Here is a 14405-nt window from a genome sequence, read left to right as displayed (position 1 = left end):
GCATGTTATAGCTGTCAGACTCTGGGGTTACTACAAATATACTCTTACATTTATATCTGATACCAATATGTTTCCATCGCTGTTTACTTTTTTTATGAAAATATGACTATAATATAACTGACTGTGATTATTAAAACTGTATTTACTAATATACATCTTATCATTTTGGCTTGATTTTTCAAGAGCAAACTAATGAAAATAACAATCTAAAGTTTTGTTTAAGATGTGAAAAATACATAGATGACATTTAGCAATGTAGAATTTCCAAGATAACCTTTAAAAAATAAGTGCAATGAGGGTTTGGGCAGGTTTGCTTTAAAATATCACAAAATGCCATAGAGTTGCAACAATTAAAATCAGATAGTAAAAGAATAAAGAGGTTAAAGATCAAGTTATATATATCTCAAATCTTGATTCAGATATATTTAGGAATTCAACATATAATAAAAATATTTACTAAAGATAATATGGAAAATATGAATGGGGCAACAAATGGTTTAGAATAAATTTTTTTCTAATTTTTAATATTATACACCTAATTTTTAACATTACACTAGACACCAAAATTGATTTTTGTTGTGAAAAGATTAAACATTGAACACTAAAGAATAAAAAACACAAAAATTAACAAGTGAATATATATCTACTGAATGCCTACTTATATGCGAATCTTTGTTTACTTGTGAATGAGGAGAGGACTTGTAAGCTTCACAACAATAGAAGGAATCACAAAGAAAAAGTAAAAAAAAATGACTTGAAAAGAATGAGAGTAAATAAAATGTGTTTTTAAGTTGTCAAACTAAGAAGTTTCAACAAATATGAAATATAGGACTTCAAAGGAATAGAAAGAAAAAAGAATTAATGGAATAGTCAATAATTATTTGTTGAATAAATGTATAATAAAAAAACACAAAGAAAAATACCCAAATATGATAATTTTGGGTCATTGGATTAGAAGTGATAACTTTTTGGATATCATCTCTAATTTTTAAAATCTTTAAAGTGATAATAAATTCTCTTTCATAATTATACAAGAAGACTAATTTTTAAAGGCTGATTTGAGATTATTTTTTTAAATCAGTCCTTATTCAAATTACAGTTCATACATTTCACACAAAATACTATACAAATAATTGTTACTGAAGTCCAGCATAACAAATAACTATGCAGTTATCAGTAACTAAATGGAGTTAAATTCTTGCTTGCATATTTGAAAACTTGTGAAAGAATGAAAAACATATTGTAGATCACTTAGTGCAGTTTCCTCTGTTTATAAGAAAACTGACAGCCAGTGTGAGATGAGGCAGTTTATCCAGTACGACACTATTAACAAGTGCTAGGGATGGGAGTGGAATGTAGGTCTCTAAACTCTCAGCTAATACTCCACCCAGCCCTATGAAAGCATTAGAATACTTTCAACTATGCATGGTAATTTGTGCTTTATGTCTATCAGTAATAGCTCAAATGCATTATTTTCAGCATAAAATCCTTTCAAAAAATAAATTGGAAACATTTTTTGTTTTAAACTTATAAATTACTGATCAGGATCTGCAATAAGAAGGAATTCTCACCAGTATACTGCTGCTATTTTGAAGTCGAAGTTGTACAGGACAATATGATAGTCCCCCCTTATCTGTGGTTTTGCTTTCTGTGGTTCCAGTTACCCTGCTATCCAAAAATGTTAAATGGAATATTCCAGAAATAAACAATTTATAAATTTTAAATTGCTTGCCATTCTGTGTAGTATGATGAAGTCTCAGGTCATCAGGACATGAATCATCCCTTTATCCATTGTAACCATGTTGTACGTGCTACTCTACCTTTTAGTCACTTAGTAGCTTCCTCAGCTATCAGATCAGCTGTTGCTCTATCACAGCGCTGTGTTCAAGTAACCTTTATTTTACTTAATAATGGCCTGCAAATGAAAGAGTCGTTTTGCTGTCAGTTTGGATATGCCAAAGAGAGGTCGTAAAGTACTTCTTTTAGGTGAAAAAATATGTGTATATAGAAAAAAACAAAGTATATATAAGGATCAGTACTATCCACAGTTTCAGGCATCTGTTGGGGGTCTTGGAACATATCCCTCGTAGATAAGGGGGACCTATTGTGACATTATAATCATATATAATTTCATTAAAGGAAGGAGATAAAAGCACCATAAACAAGCATTACAATCAGTAGTTTATTTTGAGATGCAAATGCCAGAAAACCAAAGGTTACTCAGTTTTAATTATTAGCCCAGATAAACCACGAGAGTTATAATTTCCTTCACAGCCTAGAAATATTTTTGTCTAGTCTTTGTAGTTTTATTCAAACCCTAGATTTTAATGTTATTATGTAAATTGTTACTTAAGATATTGGGTTAAAGTAAAATTCTCATATTGAGTATCCTGCATATGATTTTTAGGTTCTTGTATCGAATTTACCAATAGAGTATAAAATAGCTTTCTAATATGTAATCTAATTCCAGTATAAAATAGGCATTGAAAATTGCATTTTGAAAATACACATTTTTAAAAAAATGCCCTTAATCTATTAAACTGTTCAGGCAGAAGTATACTGAATAAAGTATTATAAAATATTATAAAGTTTCTTCATTATGATTTAAAGCTAATGCTTTATAAGTGAGAGGTATAAAATCTCAGATATCATTTGTGGTTTATAAACACTGATTTATAAAATGAGATTCCATTATTTTTAACCTTCTCCTTAATCTGTTTTCTAAGACAGGATACTGCTGTAAACAGCTGTAATTAATTGGCTATGATAAAGTAGAAGTAGGCATGGAGAAGAAAAATATAACGAACTGTACATAAAAAGAAGGAGGGTCGAATTTGTTCTTTCAATTATCTTAACAGGAGGTGTAAATTTTAATTTTGACAAATAAAAATAATAAACACAAATTCCAAAATTTTTATTGTCATGCACAAAGTGACTTCAGTTGAACTTGTTCAGAGGTCTGAAAATGACCTTGGAGCAATTGAAACTCCTATTTAAATGTGTCTAGACAGAGAAAAGGAGCACTTAACTTCTGAGAGAAGGCTGCAATAGAGACAGCGGTGGAATATGAGCTATAATCACTACCCATCACCATCATGCTAGTCTCCTCTAACAGAGCCTTACATTTACAAAACACTTCTCTACATACCTTTGAATGGTTTTTATGCTCAATTTTGGTTATTATAACTGTATTCACACTATCAGTTTGAATGAATGTGATGAAGTGCCAAGCTAATATAGTACATCCTTTTAATGTAATGGAAAGTACTGACATTAAAAATTTATGCCATATACATGATATTTCATTTTCTTAAATTTTTTCACTAAAACACCTCTAAAGTCACAAAGGGTCCCTACTGTAATTTACCCCTAAGCAAATATTGTATTTCAGCCCTAACTCCCTTCAGGAATAAAACACCACCTTAGAGCATAAAGTTGGAAGTGGATAGAAGTTGGAAAAAGTCTTTTTCCTTAGACAGAGAATGAAAAGGTACACCTCATGCCTGAGGTATAAAAGATTATGACACCTGGTTGTTGTTTTTCTTTTGGTTTCCTCACATGTAAAACGAAGTGGGACAGAGGATCTCTACTGGCCTCCCACGAAATAAATCGATGCTCCCAGGCTTTTTATATATCTGCATAGTGTAATGCTTTTTATTACTCCCACAATAAAGAGAAAAAATCTTTCTGAATTGAGTAACCAGAAGGTACGGATCTGCCGGCGTGTTATCATGCCCATTATCCAAGCATTAAAAATCACATAAATGAAGATTTCAGACACTCCCAATTTCTTTATATGAAAAGAATGATTTTCTTTTTCTTTTGGCTTTTAAGAGAAAACCACAATCAGCATTTGATTCTAATAAATTTAGTTCTTACCTGAGAAACTTTTTAAAAAATTATACTTTAATGCAGGGATTCTTTCAAATACTTCAATTTCTGTTGTTTATTCTAGTGTTTATAAGCAATTTAAATAACTTTTTGAACTGACTTATCAAGTGATGGATTTACTCTGACTTCATAGGTGCTACAGAGAATAAAAAATATGTTTTAATTGGATGGAAAAAGCTTCAGATGATGCCCTTTTCATTCTGTCCTTTCTCTGGCCAGCCCAGTCCCGCTGTCCAAGTTCTGAGAGCCCTGTGACTCCAACAACAAGCAGATTTCTACAGGACCCCGGGAGAGTGAGTCTCCAGTTCTTTCCATTCCATGTTTCCCCCATGCCTCAGTGCTGACTAATTAGGAGACAGTATAACCACATGGATACGTAACAATGGGCTCTTTTAACCATACTGGCTGATCCCAAGTGGAGAAGATCTGTGGGCCCAAAATGTCTCAAAAACTTTTGCCTGAACTTAAAAATGTGTACAAAATAATATATACATTTCCTGTTTCCTCTTTCATCTCTACCACATACTGACTCCTTTTCTCTCTGAGATGGTAGTGGAGGCTTATCGTCTATCACCAGGTCCCTTAGTGGTATAAATTTCTGTGTGCAGATCACGCCTGAACATTCACAGCTTCATATTAGCAGGCCGTTATTTTATGAAGAGCAAGCTTAGCGTCTTAAGTGATCCTGATTCTTACCTATGTGTTTCTTCTTTAGAGATAACCTTAATGCTCATTAACTTTTCTCAAAACTGTATACAAAAAAATTAAGCTTCCAGAGCCTTACTTTCTTTTTATCTAACTGTTCATAACTGAGTATGAAACAGTTTTACTTTTTTACATAAATTACGATTTTCTTAAACTTTTTTATTTATTTGTTAAATATTATTTGTTCTTGAGCACACTGATCTATTTTTATCTCTTTTCCACCTACTAACTGAATTCCAAAAGTATAGTTTGTGTCTGCGGCCATGCCAACCTGAACAAGCCTGATCCCATTTGATCTCGGAAGCTAAGCAGGGTCAGGCCTGGTTAGTACTTGGATGAGAGTCCACCTAGGAAATCCAGGTGCTGTTGGTGTAAAAAAATAAAAAATAAAAATAAAAGATTGTAAGCTGACAAGGTCCTTGCAATCTGTGAGGTCAACCAAGTGTTGCCTTGCCTAAAAAAAAAAAGTATAGTTTGAAGTGGATGTTAAAGAATAAGTTTTTGTATTGTTAAAACCAAAGTAAGAAGAATACAGATAGTGGAATAGGCATGTTCAAAAACAAAGAAGCTTGAGGAAAACTTCAAACGCTTAGAAACATTGAAGCATCATGACAGATAAGGCTACCTTTTCTAATGACTAGTATAACTTAATATATGATCTAAAATACAAAAATTAATCAAATAACTGTAATGACATGCTTTTAAAAAACATCTCATTTAATAAAGGACATGGAACCATGTAATCAACATCAATCCCAGCTTGCACTGAATTATTCTTCTTGCCTAATATGTAAAAGTCATGACCTCATCACTTTAATTCTGAAAAAAAAATCACATTGTTATATTGATTAGTCTACAGGAGACTTACCTTCTTCACAATAAAATCACACTGCTTCAGATACAGAAAAATATACCCTTATGAAAGCCACAGGACAATCAATAGAAAACACCACTGAGTGTTTCATTGGCTGTTTGCCAATCTCTTAGAAGAAAAAAAAATGCTACTGATGTGCAGTGTGATATCAGTTTCCTCTCCTAAGGAATATGAGACGCTCTCCTCCAACCAACATTGACAGAAGACTCAGACATCTCACAATCTAACCTTATAATATACTCTCTCCTGGGGCATTAGGAGACTTTATCATATAAACATTTGAGAACAGAGAGTTAATGGTAAATAAAAAAATCAAACTAGAAATATACTGAGTGCTGAAAAGAACAAGGGAAATTAAAAGTGAAATGACTAAATAATTTTTCATACAAAGTAGCTTCAGGACAAAAACACTAGATAACATAAGTTAGAAAATTTAAAGACTGAACAGAAATCTTATCTATTTCAGTTTGTTCAAAGTGCCGAGCTATGTACAAAGGGAGTAAATTATTGTTTCCCAAAAGCTCTGTAACAGCACACATAGACAAATGAGGCAAATTAAGCAAGAATATCCTGTGCATTCTGATTGATGGTTACTTGTCTTTTTGGTTTGGGGAATAGGATGGATAGACACATGCTAGCATAGCAGTCAAAAAACTCCATGCCATCTTGCCACTTACCTTTAAATCTTTAGAGATCCCAACTTGGTAAAGTGAAAATAAATATTCCATTTTATTTAATAAAACAAATATTTGATATGTTCCATCTTTACCATCCAATGATCATTCGAGAAATCATGTTTATTTAGTTTTATTTAAAAAAATAATTTTATTTAAACTTATTAGCATATAGGGTCTGATATTTTCTATATTCTAAAACCAAACATAGTGTGTTGTTAAACATTATATCTTACAGAGTACTTTGTTCTTAAGATGCAATGCACTACCTAGCCTTCTAAATGTTGATATTGAAAAAAATAAAGACGAAGGAAAAGAAAGGAAAAATGAAGGAAAAGAAAGAAAGAGAGAAAGGAAAGGAGGAAAAGAAGGATGGAGGGAAGAAGGACAGAAGAAAAGATGGACAGACTGTTGAGGTGTTTAGGGGGTCGGTTTTACCCACAAATTTTCCAGATAGCTTAGAACAAATACCCAGTCATTTAGTTTGTTACTTGCAACTCAGTGTGTTTTATAATATACCAAAGAACACCAAGACACAGTGTGATCCATTTCGACATGTATAATTCACATGTTATCTGGAGCCTTCCAGAAAAATTCACTCTGAGCGTGACTGGCTGTAACCCCATCCACCTACTCTGGTAGTTCAAAGACTTCTCAGCATTTCTCAGATTTCCTGAGACTGAATTCCCCTCAGCCATCTCCACTCTAGGCTTGCTTTCACTGAAACTGTTCAGTTTTCAGTTATTTCATTCCACGAGCATTGCTAATTATAAACCAAATAGAACAAGTCGTACAGCTAAATGTCTTCAACAACTGGAAGACACATGAAAATATATCTGGGCAAGTTAGGAGGAGAAAAAATAAGCTCACAATAAAATAAAGAGTATTAAAAATCTCTATTGTTAAAATATCTTTTGACTATGGCATCACCAGGGAATTTCCACCAGCTGCCTTTTTCCCATGCTCTGTCTCAACCTAATCTCTTTAAGGCTCCTCAGTCCATACTTTTCCATGTGCCACTCCTCACCCTCCTGTGTTGTTCCCAGGAGATAATCCTTTTTCCTCCTTCTTAATATAGTAGTTCATCCTTAAGGTCCTTGAAATGCTAGGTCTATTTTCTTTTAATATACAGAATTATCAAATTGCTCAACACAACAGTAAAATTCCATATAGCAAAGTTGGCCATCTGAGCAGGTAGTTCTATTTGCACTTATCGCATTTCCCCTCAGGTACATTTAACATGTAAATGTAGCTTTTTGTAAGAGAAATGGAAAGAAGAGGTGAAGAAAGGTGAGGAAGAGGTGAATAAACATATAAATATGTTTATTATACTTTCCAGTGATAAAAACAGTAGATATATTATAGCCTCTAAAGTTTCATCCTACTGTTTTTGTTTTTGTTTTTTCTCTAGCACTGTGATTCTCAGTTGGGGACAATTTTGTCCCCCACGAGATATTTGCAAATGTCCAGAATCATTTTCGGTGGTCGCAGTTGGGTGGGAGAATGCTACTGGCATTTCCGGAGGCCAGAGCTGTTGCCGAACATCTGAAAACGCACAGGACAGTTCCCCATGATAAAGAATTATCTGAACCGAAGTGGCATTAGTGCTGACACTGAGAAACCCTGTGTATTGCACTAGCAAGTGTCAAAATTTGAAAGGTTAGCTATGTATTTAAAAAATATATATATATGACACTGTAAAAAATTGAATTAAACTTGGTAAAATTTTGTCATGTAAAAATGATAAACGTATGATAACACTGCATTTCATAGACATCGATGGCTATACCTGCCAGTCCTTCGACCATACGTGAGCGGCTGGCGTTTTAACCTCATCTCCCCCAACATTTCCCGCTCGTACCTCATACTGTAGTCCCTCTGTGGAATGTGAGGAACCTCAGTCTCATGCACCCTAATAAAAGGTGCCTTATTTCCTGGGGATCCCTCTAACTATACTTACTGTATACCAGGAAAATTTCTAAATGTTTTACATGATTGATTCGTTTAATTCCCACAATTCTACAAGTTAAACATTACACCCACTGATATACTGATGAAGAAATTAAATAACAGAGGATAAGTAATTTGAAAAAGGATATATAGCTAATAATTTGTAAACACAATTTACTCCAGATTCTCATGTATAACTACGGATTTAAGAGGGAAAGAATTAGCAATATGCAGACTACCCAGAACCAGCAAGATGCAGTATTAAGTGTATTGGAAATTACTGAGTGTGAAAAAAGTCCAGACCCAACTGAAAAAAATGTAGGAAGAATATATGAATTGCAAATAAACTTGTTTTTGTATATTGTATTGACTGTAGCAATCATTTGTATGCCTTACTGCATACTGAAACACCAAAATGTTTTTATAAATACATATAAATAAATGTTATATATTGTCATCACATAAATAAAGATTATGAATGGAAGAAATCATAAGATCTCTTACAAAGGAAATATAACCCTTATTTTGAGGAACGGCTAAATTACTTGTGATGTGCAATGGAATGAATCGTGTGTGCGTGCACACTCACGCGTGTGTTTCTACATTCTGCAAGAATATGAAAGAAAGAGAAGACAAAAGAACTATGATGAAAGTAAAAAAAAGAGCTAAGATAATTTCTCTTCCTATCTTTCTGTAGAGGTTAATTGTACATTTTTCTAGGGGACCAAGCATAGAACTCAAATATGTCAGAGGCCATAGAACCGAGCTTGGCTTCGGCAGCAGATGAAATGGAATGTGCAACTGAATTTCATGCCACCTGAAGGCAGGGGTCATGTCATTTTGAATGCATTAAGAATCATTGATGTCTTCCTAAAACCTGACACAGTGTTTATCATTCCAAATAAACACAAGTAATGCAATAAAACTAAAAGGAGTTTGAGATTTAGAAATATGATTATCAGCTGCTCTGCTCCAGATTAGGTTGGAAAACAGGTGAATCTGTCATTCTTTAGTCTATATGACCAAGCAGAACAGATTCAACTTCTGTTTGTTTAGTCATCTGCTTCTGGAACTTTCTTCTGACATGCTACATGCAAGCACACACACACATATAGAACATGTATATGTAATCAAATTATATCTAAATGTGAATGTTTAACATGCACACACACACATATATATATAAATAAACCTTCAGAACCTACCCCTACACATACATTTTTATGTATTTTAGTGGCTTTTGAGTGTCAGAAATATTTTATAGAGAATAAAGCAAAGTGTCAATAAAGGGTAATGATAAAACATTTCAGAGAGAATGATATATATAAACAGGCTTGGTTAAATTATTATATGAATAACAGATATCAAAAATTAAAGTTCAAAGAGAAGAGAGGTAATCATTGGTAGAGAAACTTAAAAGGCAATAGGTTGATGATCAATTTCTCAATTTCTGATTTGTTATTTAGTGTAATTGTTTTCCATCTTTGTTTTCTTCTTTTCATTGCACATTTAAAAGTAAAGTCTCTATTTTTTGCTCCTTTCTCACTCCTAATAATTGGTGGAAATTTTTTGGAAAAAAAAAAAAAACGCTAATTCCCGCAGTCGAGAATCCTTACAGATTTCTTTTGCCTCCGCTTATGTCATGCTTCTTCCTGAGGCTCAACTGTGTATAGAGGGATCAATTACAGAAAAAAAGCTGGAATGACAGTCTAAGTCTTCTGTGGCTTGATTATATCTAAAATTTCTTAGTGAAGCCAGTGAGACACTCCCTCCAGGCATGGATCATTGTATCATGAGCATCTTTGGAAGAGAGAGAAAGACAGGAGGGAGGGAGAGAGAGGAAAAGGAGAAATGATACTGGTACTGAATGTAGGATTTGGAATTTCTATGAGGAGTGGACACTTGATAATTTTTAAATAGATCACACATGTTCCTTTCTGCTTGACAGCATTGCTTAGAAAAAAAACAATATGAAGTGATATTCAATGTGACAATCAATGTTGAAATCATGCTCCCTTTTTTAAGGGTACTACCTGGAAGAAAAAGAAAAAAAATATGTTCCTAGTGTTGTAACCAAATATAGATTAATCTTTCAGAGGTTTTAAGAAATTTCTCTATATTCTAAAATAAGAGATATATTAATGAATAATTTACATCTTAGATTTTTCAGTTGTTTTTATTGTTCAAATATTATTCAGTTTTATTCATGTCTACATGTTTTATGAATTTTCGAAAACATTTTATATTGAGTATTATATAAAGCAAAGTCTAATAGGAAGTCATCTGAAGTCGTAGAAAGTAATTTTTAGTACTGAACCCTTTTAGTATTGACATTTTCTAAAAGTAAGATATGCGAAACATAAGCAAAAGCACAGAATATTATACACAGACATTAAAATAAATGGCTGAATTGATTATTATGAGCAAAAAACAAAAAAATAAAACTGCTAAAATCATAGAAGTGGTTGATTTCTATTTTTTTTGCATCATAAGAAAGCTTTTAGCAAAGTACATGACTTTCTGAACCTGCCATAAACCTTATTCGGAAAATGGGAAACTACAGCTAGCAGTTTATGTCAGAATGAGAAAAAGAGAAAGAAAAGCTCAAGCTGTTATGTATATTATATTTTTAGTGAAATAATTTGTTATGGCTTATTCTTTACCACAGCAGACACCTTATTCAGACAATGGCTAATGGATGTCAGAATTCCGGTGAGAGATTCAAAAACTCAAGTAACATGAAAATTGAATTCTGTTAGTTTATTAGACTATGAAATGATAAAAAAGTATTTTAAAAGGCTTATGAATGATTGAGGTTATCCAAACAGTGTCAGTCTATTAATGCTGCAAGTCTTCTATAACAAAAAGCTTTGGATCTATAATACCATATTTGATACCACCTGGGAGCTAAAATTTGCAGAAAGAATTACATCTAAAAATTCCAAATGAAATTGACTTAAGTGACTGAACCTAAAATGAACTTGAAATCTTTAGCTAACTGGATAATTTGTTCCACTTCCTTTTCTCCAATGCTCTAAAAAAATGCAATATTTTAAAATATATTAGACAGTCATTAAAGCTCAATTTAAAAACTGTTTTTACCACAACTAAGATGACAATCTAGAGGATTTAAGTGGTCAGCCATTTGAGTATAAAAGATACAAGGAATCATTGTGTGTGTGTGTGTGTGTGTGTGTGTGTGTGTGTGTGTGTGTGTGTGTTTGTGTTTACCTTAGGTATGAAATAAAATAATTGACCAGTGAAGACCAATTTAATCCAATAAGAGAGAAATAACTATAAACTATACAAAATTCATGTAAAATGTTAATATGTTAATAGAATAATTTGCTTAGTCCACTAATAAGTGTATAAAAAATGTTTACCTGTGCTCTTAGGATAACTTTGTTGGTTTAAAGATACCAAACTTACAGAAAAATTTATTGAAAGCAACTATCATATTAAAATACTTTTATTGGTAAATATTCATTCCTTTTAGGAATGAATATGTAAGTGGCTTTGATAAAGAATGTGCACCAATGAGTTATGGAAATCAAGGCACACATAGTACACAAGGAGGACAGATCTCCAGAATAAACATTCTAAGGTCCAAGGAAGACAGAGTTTCCAGAAATAACAAGGCATGAATGGCCTTTGTACAACCATCTTCAGTATCTTCACCACTACTTGGTGGTGCAAAATATTAATGTGTGGGGACAACCAGTATGTGAATAAAAATTAAATCTACATCACCTTAAACATGTTCTTCGTTCACTGTTTATGTACAAGCTAATTGGCATTGTGGAAACAATCATTATAGCAGCATGTAATTTGTCTTTGAAAGCATATACATTAATATGTATTGGCTGATTTTCTCTCGAACGATGGTCTTGTGATAGAGACTAGTACATTTTTAGACATTAAATGGAGGAAATTTTGTTCCACCAAAGAGCAAAACATGAATTTCATTTGGTCGATGCTATGTCAATCATCATCATCAATCTCTTATATGCTCAGCCTTAGAAAAGACTTGCAGAATACTGAACTGAATGGAATTAAAAACTGTAGTTTTTAATGTTATGCTTAGGCTATCATGTTATTTTTCTATTAAAATCATAAGCAAATAAAAGTAATGAGATTTCTAGGATAATTACATGTTTCATTTAGACATTTTATATTCACTTGACGAGACATTAAAATAAAAATGATGTCATTGAAGCCTGGGCTTCAATGACAGTTACATGGTTAACTCTGGAAAGGAAAAATTCTTAGAAAAGATTGACATAATTTATTTTGGATTTTATAATACCAGGTTTTTAAAAACTTCTTTCTCTATTACTAGACTACAAACACTTCTGATTTCCATGACATATTTATTTTTGCAGGCATTCTATTTGCCAGTCCCCCAGGATTTCTAACTCACTTTCACTCTGAATTTATAAATTAATTGCTCTAACTACTGAATGTGTATCTGATGAGCAGGTCTAGGAATGTGTTTTCAGTTAAACATGAATGGTAGAAGATCAAACAAAAAGCAAAAACTTTTCATTCAATTTAAAATTAATAATGAACATAAACTCACTTAACTGACCAACATTAAGTTAAAGTTCATTCTCATTTTTAACAAGCTTTGAATATTTTTATTTTGTATAAAATTATTTTTGTTTACTATGGAAAAATCTATGACGTAATCTATTATTTATAATTTTTAATAATCTTAGAGTACTTTGTAATAAATGTTCCATACATCTGATGCAACACATGATTTAACAAATATATGGGTGGGGAAAAATAGATTTACCATGTATCTATACAGCAAGTTTCTTTATGCATTTATTTCATGCCACAAACATGCTTTCATTTTCTCTTCCATTTTCAGACCCCTGGCTCTACCATATTTTAGTTTAGTTGGTAAACATTTATAATTGTAATATATAGCCAAATAGTTTTTCAAAGAAATATATGTATCTTCATATGCTTCTTTAGTATGTTTGGAATTTCTTTTGCATGTATAATTATATGTCAGTAGGTAGCACTGGTATCTGATGTTTTCTATACTGGAAATTTGTCCTACAAGACTTAATATAAAAGCAATAATCATGGTACAGTCTGTAATTCTCTTCATGAAGAGCAATATATGGTTTAGAGATGGATAAAGGTAGAACATCTAGAAAAATTCAAGCTGTGAAACCAAAGAAGACATGAAAATCAACCAATTCTATACTTTTTCAAATTAAATAAGTAAATTTCAAGGAATTTTGGTGTAGTGGCCTTAGTTGTTCAACTTCTTTGAAAAAGACAAATTTTATTGATTAGCAGGCATAGTCAGGTGAAAAGCCAAAAACATTGATTTCATAAGAAATACTATGAAGAGTGAGCCACAACTGTAGTTGAAGTTTAGTTGATACAGATGAAGCAAATGTTTGGAAGTAAAAAGTCTCTTATGTGATGATAGAGGAGGAGCTAAAACTTTAATTCTTATTATAAAAGTCTCCCTGAGATTATCTGGTTCTGTTTCTTAAATATATACCATATTCCTAAAGTGACAAAATATTTTAAATATATTTGTCATCCTCACGTTTCTTTCAGCTAAATGTGTTGCTTATTCCCTATACCAAAAGGTAATTTGACCAAATGTGTAAATGAATTCTATTAGTGAATGGCAGACAAATAAACAAGGGATCATTTTACAGATTCATTTCATGAATATAGACTTTAGCTCTCAATATTCTGATTTCAAACCTAGGCTTTACATCACATGACTATTAAAATTTGGATCAGGTACTTTATCTCCTTGAGCAGCCTGTGTTCTAATTACAACAATAATAACAGCAACAACAACAACAACAAAATGGTGATAATAATAATTACCACCTATGTTCATTTTGAGTATAAAATAGCTTGGTAGTAATAGTAACTCTTTTTAATGCTAATATTTTCAAGAAGTATATGTTTTAAATTGTTATAACAACCCTATAAGTAGGTACTATTACTTTCTCCAATGTGCAGATGTTGAAATTGATAAACAACTAATATTTGGAGAGGCAGGAAGTGAACATAGATGGTTAGCTTCAGAGTCTGTTGTTTCCCACCAGAGAACTAGTTTTATCAAAGGACCTTTCCTAGGCCTGGCAAGTGCTTAATGAATGTTAGTTCAAAAGATCAGGATAAGACAGAAGGATTCTAGGAAAATGGGAACATGGTAAACTGATGGTGTTTCCCTCTCCCTCCACTTCCACTTTCAATCCATGTTTCTTTCCTGACTCAGAGGACACCAGGGGCCCTCAGGCAGCTTTATGCATGAAAAGACTGGG

At 32.4% G+C, this 14405-nt stretch overlaps 1 pseudogene; it reads left to right on the top strand.

Annotated features, from left to right (window-relative positions):
* Nucleotides 1-4849: 4849 nt before the first annotated feature.
* On the top strand, nucleotides 4850-4968 carry LOC120622539 (uncharacterized; annotated as a pseudogene).
* The last annotated feature ends 9437 nt before the right edge of the window (nucleotides 4969-14405 follow it).

This window comes from Pteropus medius, unplaced genomic scaffold (genome assembly GCF_902729225.1).
Source record: "Pteropus medius unplaced genomic scaffold, Ma_sr-lr_union100, whole genome shotgun sequence".
In the NCBI taxonomy this organism is placed as follows: domain Eukaryota; kingdom Metazoa; phylum Chordata; class Mammalia; order Chiroptera; family Pteropodidae; genus Pteropus; species Pteropus medius.
Note: the sequence above shows the minus strand (reverse complement) of the source record. Positions and strands in the feature narration are given on the sequence as shown.